Raw genomic sequence first — 8,988 nt, 5'->3', positions numbered from 1 at the left:
TTCAATCATCACTTATAACCCACTAGGTGTGTGTCCAGTGTATTTATCCACAGAGACTCTGCCCTCTGCCTGTATTTTCCATTTATTTTGCTGCGTTCAGCATGCTTCTGGGCGTCAACCTTTGGGCAGTGGGTGTGTAGCTCCCAGCTAATAACAGCATGCAGGGTGTGAGGTTGGGACTCGTAGCATAGCGACCAGGTTACATCACTGTCTCCGTCTCTGTGCTCCTCTCCGCTCTGCTCTCTGTCTCTGTGTCATGGATGTATAAAGAGCTGCAGGTCTGATTCGGTGTGTTTGCACCATGATACCGGCTTTAAGGTGCAGACACACAGACTCAGGATGCATCTGGGCACACTGGACCACTGAATGTTCCGGCTGGTAGGTGACATGGTGGGTGATGTACCGCAAGTTGGGCAGTACTTGGTTTTTTCTCTGCCAAACAAACAAACATTCTCATTTTACAGCTAAACAGCACACTAAAGTATGTTTCTGAAAACATTTGAGGTGTAAAATAGGCAATGCAGTAACAGAATCTTGATTCATATTTGATCAGCACTGCCTAGTTTGACAGTTTGATCTGAGTTTTGTGAGCCGGCTGTGTTGTACTGGATGGACCTCATTTGCATAAAGTTTAAGTCAAGTCGTGATTATGCAAATTCCGATATGGCAGTTGGTCCGTCAACTCGCTGTGCCATATCCATCATGCACCGTGCCATCCATCAATGGATTCGGTGTGTCTTCACCTTTATGCTTTCCTCATCTGTGAGTATGAGAGGGTCCCCTAGGGTCCACATGACATAAAGTTCGTCATGAGAGGGTGTAAACATAGGCTCTGTAAGGACATCCATGTACCTCCTATTTGTTGTGACCGCACGGACAACTACACTACAACCAATAAACGCAGATCTACTCCGCACATGTGGAACGCGTCCTCCAGGTGGACTCCAGAGAGTAGTATAAACAGAACTACTACATGTCCGTGGTGTCTGCAGCTGTCTATGTATGCATCCGCTTGAGTATATTCAGGGCTTGAGACACACCAAGCTTCCAACTTAGTCCAAAGTAAACCCATCCGTGTCACTATTAGATGCACTTTTCAACATGCAATATCACTGCAGTTTGTGAAATTTAATCTATATAATGTATAGGAAGTATCTTTCATGCCTCACTTTCATGCAATCGCTGTTAAAAAAATAATGGGTTTATGGTGTGACAACGCTGTGGTTAAGGTCTGGTTTCGTTTAGGCCCTGTTGGCAGAGGTGAATTGTGCAGCGACTGTGGTGTGCATACCCAGTGCTAGACCAAAAATAATTTTAGTGGAATAATAACACAGTGGGGCATCAGTTGTGCTCTGACTGGAACTCACTTTCAAAGAGAATTTTATTGACACATTCCCATTGATATATGCACGCATATCAAATTTCAATCTTGGTGTATCTCATTGGCTGCTATCACTGTCCATCATTCAGTACCTGCATTAATTCAAGTTTGCCTATGTGACAATACAAAATAAAGATTCATTTTTACAATTGAGAGTACATTTTTCATATATGTCAACAGTCACAAAAACCACTTGGGTAGGGTTAGGGAAAGTTCATGATTTAGGTTAAAATGATCACTTGAAACGTTGTTGGAAGCGGGAAGTGAACGGTAGTCTCCTGCAGCAAAGTCTAGCTAAGTCCACTTTTTGCCACTTTTGGCAATTTTTAACATCTATTTATCTAGATGTCATCGGTCTCATGGCATCTATTTCCCATGTTGTGGGAGGTCTATAGAAGTCTATCGGACCACCCTGCACGTTGAACAATGACGCTAAGGGTACCCAATGCGTTTAAAAGTGACACGAGACAAAGGGGCATGACAAAGCGTCAGTATTTGACAAGTGGGGAGTGAGAACAGGCTGCACACATAGATCAATTAATAGCACCTGTTGCACGTTTGTGTGGTCACTTCATCATCCACTTACCTCCTTTTGACACTTGACAGTTTACTGTGGACTGGAGTCTCTACACACTGTCAATTTCACCAATATTAAATTGTAACTCTAACCTCAACCTTTAGCCATAACGTGAATCCTGCCAATCCAATAGATCATTATCTTTAGCATATTTAGTGCTATTGGCATGTCCGCCCTCTGTGACCATGTCAATTAGTCTTGGCTAATGGAGCAGCCATCAGTAATGAAGACACACTGCATAGTTCCTAATGGCTTGTGAAAAGGATGTAAACAAGGTCAAAAGTAAAAACCAAAACTTCATATCAAAATGGAAAGAAAATGAAAGAAAACCATCATCATGGCCAGACAATAACTCAACTCACAGCACCAGTAACAAAGCTATTTGTAAAAGGAAAGGGGGAGCAAAAGGCCTGCTCTACGGGGAAATCATTTTGCCAGGTACGTTATCTACAGTTCAAGAACACAGTGAGTGTCTCTCCCAAGCATTGTGCTGCTCACTGACCAGGAGGACACAGTTTTAAAAAGTACAACTTATAAATAGAGGGCAGCTTCTGAGGGACAGAAGCAAGGACAGTCACTGTAACAGAACACACTGACATAGTCACACAACAAGGCATGCCTGACACTGACGAGTGCTGAACACAGGCTGTGTCTGAATTCTTCAAACTACGGTACTAACAGAATGGGAATATTGTACTTTGAAGTGTGTACAATTTTTGTAGTGAAAAATCTAAACTTCCCCATGACTTTTTGTGCCATCTGGTTCCCCTACAAGCTGCTCAAAGACATTTTCCAATTAATATGACTGAAAACATAATGGGAGGAATGTAGCAGTGGCCCACATCTGAAAAATGGAATATGATTTAAAATAAATGACATGATTTTAGCATAGGGAAAAGCTGAAAAATGATTTTCCTCTTTTGCAAAGGGACCTCACTTGGATGCAAAAGACAGATTATTATATTACATTACCTTCATATGTATTACACATTGCATATTGCTTTCTAGTTTCTGAATATTGCATTATAATATTCGTATGCACGGTATTCAGTAAATGCTATAATTCAGAATGTACTATCAGTTCAAAAACAGCTACAAACACACACAACACTGATTTACAAATAGTCACATGCATGCACGCACACACAAAAGCACTCTATTCACGTGGCACATCAGTGTGAATATCAATATACAGAGTCACAAACACCTAATTATCAAGATCTAACTGGTTGCTATATTTAGAAAATGTGAACTGCTACAAGGAATCTGCATATTTCGCCTACAACGTCTGTGAAAAGGGAATCGTCGTGATCCACAGTAGTTACGCTCTGGACTGATGACAAACCTGTATAAAAGCCTCTTGTGTTCTCGGCAGTCTTGCAGAGCAAAATGCTGATTTTCATATCTGTCTCTCATTTGTACTTGTTCTCTCACTCTCCCCCTCTCTGTGAATGTGAATGATATTCAGTTGAACGTTAATCCGCCCTGGATATTAATTACAGTCTCCATTAACATTTAATAAATACTTCCCAGGTGGGCTTGCTGCTGAGTGAACTGAGAGCCTTATCAAATATTAGGCCTTTAATTGGCCTTTCACTCCAATGAATGGCTTTTTAATTAGCGTGCAGTTATCATCCCTACACCAACCACAGGGCCAGGCTGATCAGCACACGCAGATGTGCCAGTTTTGCTGAGTGAGGGCATCTTAATGACCTGAGGTAGGCCACTCGTTGCATAATACTCCATTTCCATGGCCAAGGGAGGAATAGTGCAATCTGTGGGTAGCAGGCCACAGGCAGACACTAAGTGATTGTCTGGTTATAGTGTGGAGATCTATGGTGATGAGTTTTTCAAAAATGCAGAGATATCTGTGGAAGCAGGTGCAATGAAAAACACACTCATACACCAAGACAAATGTGACTGTATGCAGGCACAATCACGCACAGGTATTAATGTGCGTCACGCATGTCATACATATGTCTACACTGGTAAAGACCACTGCTGATGCAATGGATTTTTATTTCAATATGTGCATTTAATTCATTCACATAACTTCCTAGTTGCACATTTATTCATTGTCTTTAATGCTCAGTTTCTGGAGCGACCTAAGCATGCACTGGAAGGAAGAAAGGGAACCTTCCTGCACTTATTACCTGCACTGAGCTGTAAAAATATGATTGTAGTCTATTCCACCTGACCTGCATGTAGGGATGCAGGAGGGGAAGCTGAAATGAACATGTGAAGAACAAGGAAACCCAGAGAGGCTCACAATGTTCTAACTATGTGTCGAGAATCTAAGGATGTTGTTCTCAGTACAGCTTGTAAACCCCTTGAAAACTGACTAACAGCAAAGCAAATCACTGAACAACAGAGTTTCCCCTCATTTGGTTTCCATATTCATGAATTAATTTCACTAATACTGTGGATGTATTCAAGAGTTTCCTTACCACTGAATACAGTATAGATACCAGTTCCCCAAGGTCAGGTTAGGACCTGGTTTAAAGAAATGATAATGCAACTTAAGTGACTTCATTATTCTAAATGTTATCTTCAGCAAAGAACAAGTGTGAATTGCTCAAATTTACATATATTGAATTTTGTCACAGAACACCAGCAATCAGCGACTTGGTCTAAAAATATCTGCATCAGCCATCCAAAATCGATATTTCTCAAACACTAAAGTGAAGACAAACAAATGTAGAGAAAATAATGAATTACCTACTCCAACATATTTGATTAGGGATAATATATTATTTATCTCTTATTTATCCTTCATCCTTTTTTCCATGATTCTCAAGAAAAGCTTTTTTTCAGTTGAATCAGTAAAGAGACTTCCTCCCGCTGGGGATGTTGAGTGTGATGCAACACTCAAATGTGAATCACTGCCATATCCAGACTACCGCCAATTATTACACACACACACACACACAAACACCCAGGCACTCATGTTCACACCAACATGCAGTGGAAACACAGCAGGAGAGAGTGACGCCTCTCATAAATACTTCAAATCATAAAGCCATAGACACCACCTTGAAGCTTTGGATGTACGCACAAACTCTTTCACACATACAGCACCAGTTATAATTTTGGATACACTTTCCCATTCATTTAATGAGAAAATGTGTCCATACTTTTGAGTGGGACTATACATAAATCACTCAAAGTCAAAAGTCTCTCTGCTGTCTTCTAGAGCTTTAATTAGCTTAGCAGGATATGTTAAAAAGCATTAGGAGGAAAAACACACACCCAGCATAATATCCAGAGGACTTCTTTAACCCAGTCATAGATTTTGCTGTTGTCCCAGCACTAATGGGATTATTACGATGTAGTGGCGGCAACAGAAATGAGTGTCTGCAGGTAATGGTGGTGGTCGGGAGGCTGATTGTAGAGAATGAAAGACATTTTGTTCAGTCATATAATCGTTATGGTGGCAAAAAAACTAACAGCATGAGATTCGATTCTGACACAAACATTGCTGTTTTCCCGGCATTGATCCAATCGATAAGGTTTGTGAGTTGATGATGAACACTGAGGATGATTTAAACCATGAAAATGCTGGTCTTCACTTGACGGAACAAGACAATTTAAGGTTTTAAAATAACCAGCAGAATATAAACAGATCATACAACCTCCAACACTTGAGTATTTTGTCGTATTTCCAATACTATTGAGCCCAAGCAGGTAGCAGTGCGTTCTGTGTGCAACACAGTAACTGTAGACAGATCAGCACCCAAGTGCATCTGCAAACCTCTCACCACCAGTCTTTGGACATTTCTAACATTGCAAAATGTAAACGCAAGTAGTATGCACTCATAACCAAACTGTAATCAACTAAATGCTTTGTTCAGTGAGAAACATGTCCTCCACACTACTGGGAAATTGTTGTTTGAAAATGTGCTGTAGTGAATAGGCAGAACAGAAGGCACAACTTGGGAATATTCTTTCTCACCCATGAAAATGCTTATAACCTTATGTTTTTACATAAATAGCATATTAACAATTGTGTCATGATTTGCTATGTAAAGCAATTTACATGCATAGCAACCATTCAAAATATGCAATACAGATTTATTAACAGGTTCAAGTGTGTGATGCAATTAGCAGTAAACCTGTCAGGAAACCGAAGAGAGAGACTGGATCTGAGAGGAGGAGTTGTCATCTGGAGTTGTCCCCAGAAAACATTACAATTTCAGAGTCTGACTTCACCCAGTCCAGAGTAGCTCCAGTTCTTACATAGAGGTCACTGAGTTTAGAACAGTCCAAACCAAAACCCTGAAGCCAGCAGAGTGCGGGTCCATTTTCCCTTTGGGTTTCTTTCGGGAGCTCAGGAAACCTGGCTCGCCCACTTTTGCCAGAGGGGACCTTGTGTCATCTCATGTCCAAAGACAGAGAGGCTGCTGGGTTAAGGAAGGGTCTGAGCTCTTTATGGCTGAAATTAGACATAAAGGTATGTTTAAATGAAGAGCTGAGCAACTGAAACCACTCAAATGACACTTTAGAATGATAAGAGCTCCCTCTAGAGGACGACTCACGCCACAATAGACACACACCAATTTTGTTCTCTCCCTTTTTTCAATCACTTTGTTCCTTTGTCTTTTATGTGATAATGCTGATGTCCCTGATCTTGTGATTTGGCTCAATGAATGTTATAAACAGGGTCTCAACTTTACACTGACTGGTGATTTCATTGAATTACAGCAGGTATGAAATGCTGACATCAGCTGACACCTGTCTTTCCAGGGGTCCGGTGACTTCAACTGTGATGATCTCATGCAATAAGATCACCATTTTGTGCAGCAACCCTTCTTTGCTTCTTTAACCTCATTGACTTCCTTCCTTCACCTTTTTTTCTTGACCTTCTACTCCAAACACCCCCTTTTTCTTAAGTCTTCAGCTTACCTCACACACCCACCAAAACACACACATACACACAGGGTCTCTCCTTCTCCTGCACTCATCCATTTTCTCCAGCAGCTCTTCCACAGCTTTAATGCAGTCTGAGAATGTGTCTGCACTGTCAGTCAGACTCACTGTCTTTTCCATTCATTAGACCTGAAGGAAGGAAAAGGCCTTTGTGTTTGGCATTTTTCAGTATCCTCTCTAAGTAGAGGTGCTGGGGAGTGCACACACACTTAAATTATTTACAGTCTTATCAACGTTAATGGACCCGTCAATTACATTACAGGCTAAACCTATAAGTCCAAACTGTCTTCCTCCCCTAATGAACAACAGCTTCATATATATTTGATATAAGAGAATGTCACACTGAATGATAATGGATGGCCTTCCTAACATCTTTTCTCTAAAACTAAGGATAATAACATCTCAGATGGCATTACTCTGGCACTCTGAGTTGAGCCATACTGAAATCTCTTTTCCTACCTTTGTATTTTTCTGCACTTTGCTCCCACTCTTCCTTCATAATACTAAATCTAGCCTCTTTCTGCAGGAAAGTGAAGCTTTCCACCTACAGTATGTGTCACTCCACTGTGAATAGATCCTTTCCTTTGCCCTCTTCCTCTCTTGTCAGTGTCTGTCTCTACAGTGGCTTCTCACTCTTCCTCCCTCTCTCTCTGTTCTGCTGCCCTGCTCCCATGCTCTTAACTCTCTCACTCTGGTCTTTCATATATAATGCATGTTAAACAAACAGACATGTCATAGTCACTGAAATGCATGGCTGTCCCCTCACTGCTGCTCCATCCACCCGAAGAAGGGGGGGTTCACGTCTCTGAGGTCTCCATGTACAGCCCAGCTGAACAGATGCAGAAAATAAAACTGTATGTTATACAAGGGGGGAAAGAAAATCGATTCTGCTGCTGTACCAGAGTCTATATATACAAATTTTTTAAGGTGAAACCCATGTCATCACATGAAATCATGCTAGGTTTGAGAGTGGGGCTTTTATGCAGAATCACACAAGCTCAAGTGTAAGTTTCAAGGAAATATAACAAAGGAGTGGCGTCAAGTAGGGGCTTATTTAACTGAGTAAAGTCTCTTTTATCAAGGATTTTACTCTCCAGCTTCAAAATGATTTCTGTTTATGTACGTGTTTGTGTCTTTGTATACACATAAAGTTAAAGTCCCTATTTATGTATTGTCAATGCACATACAAGATAACGTTTCATCCATATAAATGTATATCCAGCTCCATTATGTCCCTTGTGGTTCCGAGTGCTAAAGACTGTCAATAAGAGCGATTTCCCTTGTCTGTTACTTTACATGTAAATCTAATTTCTCTGTTAAGGCATGGAGAGGATAAGCTGCTGCGCTGGCTCACTCTTGAATTGTATACATGCATAAATAAACACACACACACACACACACTTCATCTACAAAATCCCAATTTTCCAGGTGCAGAAGTCTGTAGAATGAAGCCAGAACCACTCATAAGGAAACAGTATTTTTCTCCATCAGCACGGTGGAGCGTCCGAGCTATTATACCATCCACCACTAGCATGCACATACAAATGGAGTTTGCCACTTGACAGCGTGAGCGATGGGGCCTGAAAAACACAAGGGTATGAGTGGGATCGTGCTCGATCAGCGGCAAAGTAAGTTCATTTTCATATTCCATACAGAATATGCTCCACTTGTGTTGCAGTGATATAATGCAAAATGACTAAGTGCACACTTCATAAGCACATTATACAGCATTTGGAGTTGAAAGCTCCCAGAATTTTAACATGTGTATAATTTCAGAGATCAGTAGATCACTGCATTTCAGCCTTGTGTAAGTCTTCATAATGTATCTTCTTGAGATCTCTGATTAAGTAGTCTGAATAAGTGCATATGGCAAATTTATAGCATAATAAAGTCATTAGAACTCCATAAAGGTGGATGAATTGTGCACTCCTCTCATATACAGCAGTCTCACCTGGGTGGTAAGAATAAATAATAAGAATAAATGATGCCCAGGCCGACACAGCTTTGCCTGGTTCTCTCTACTCTTTCCACCCACTGTAGGCAGAGAGAAAACTGGATTTATTCAGACAGCTAATACACACAGTGACTCAGAGTGTATACTGTG

This window comes from Thunnus thynnus, chromosome 6 (assembly GCF_963924715.1).
Source record: "Thunnus thynnus chromosome 6, fThuThy2.1, whole genome shotgun sequence".
Classification (NCBI taxonomy): Eukaryota; Metazoa; Chordata; class Actinopteri; order Scombriformes; family Scombridae; genus Thunnus; species Thunnus thynnus.
The sequence above is the reverse complement of the archived record's forward strand: the minus strand, read 5'-3'. Positions refer to the sequence as shown.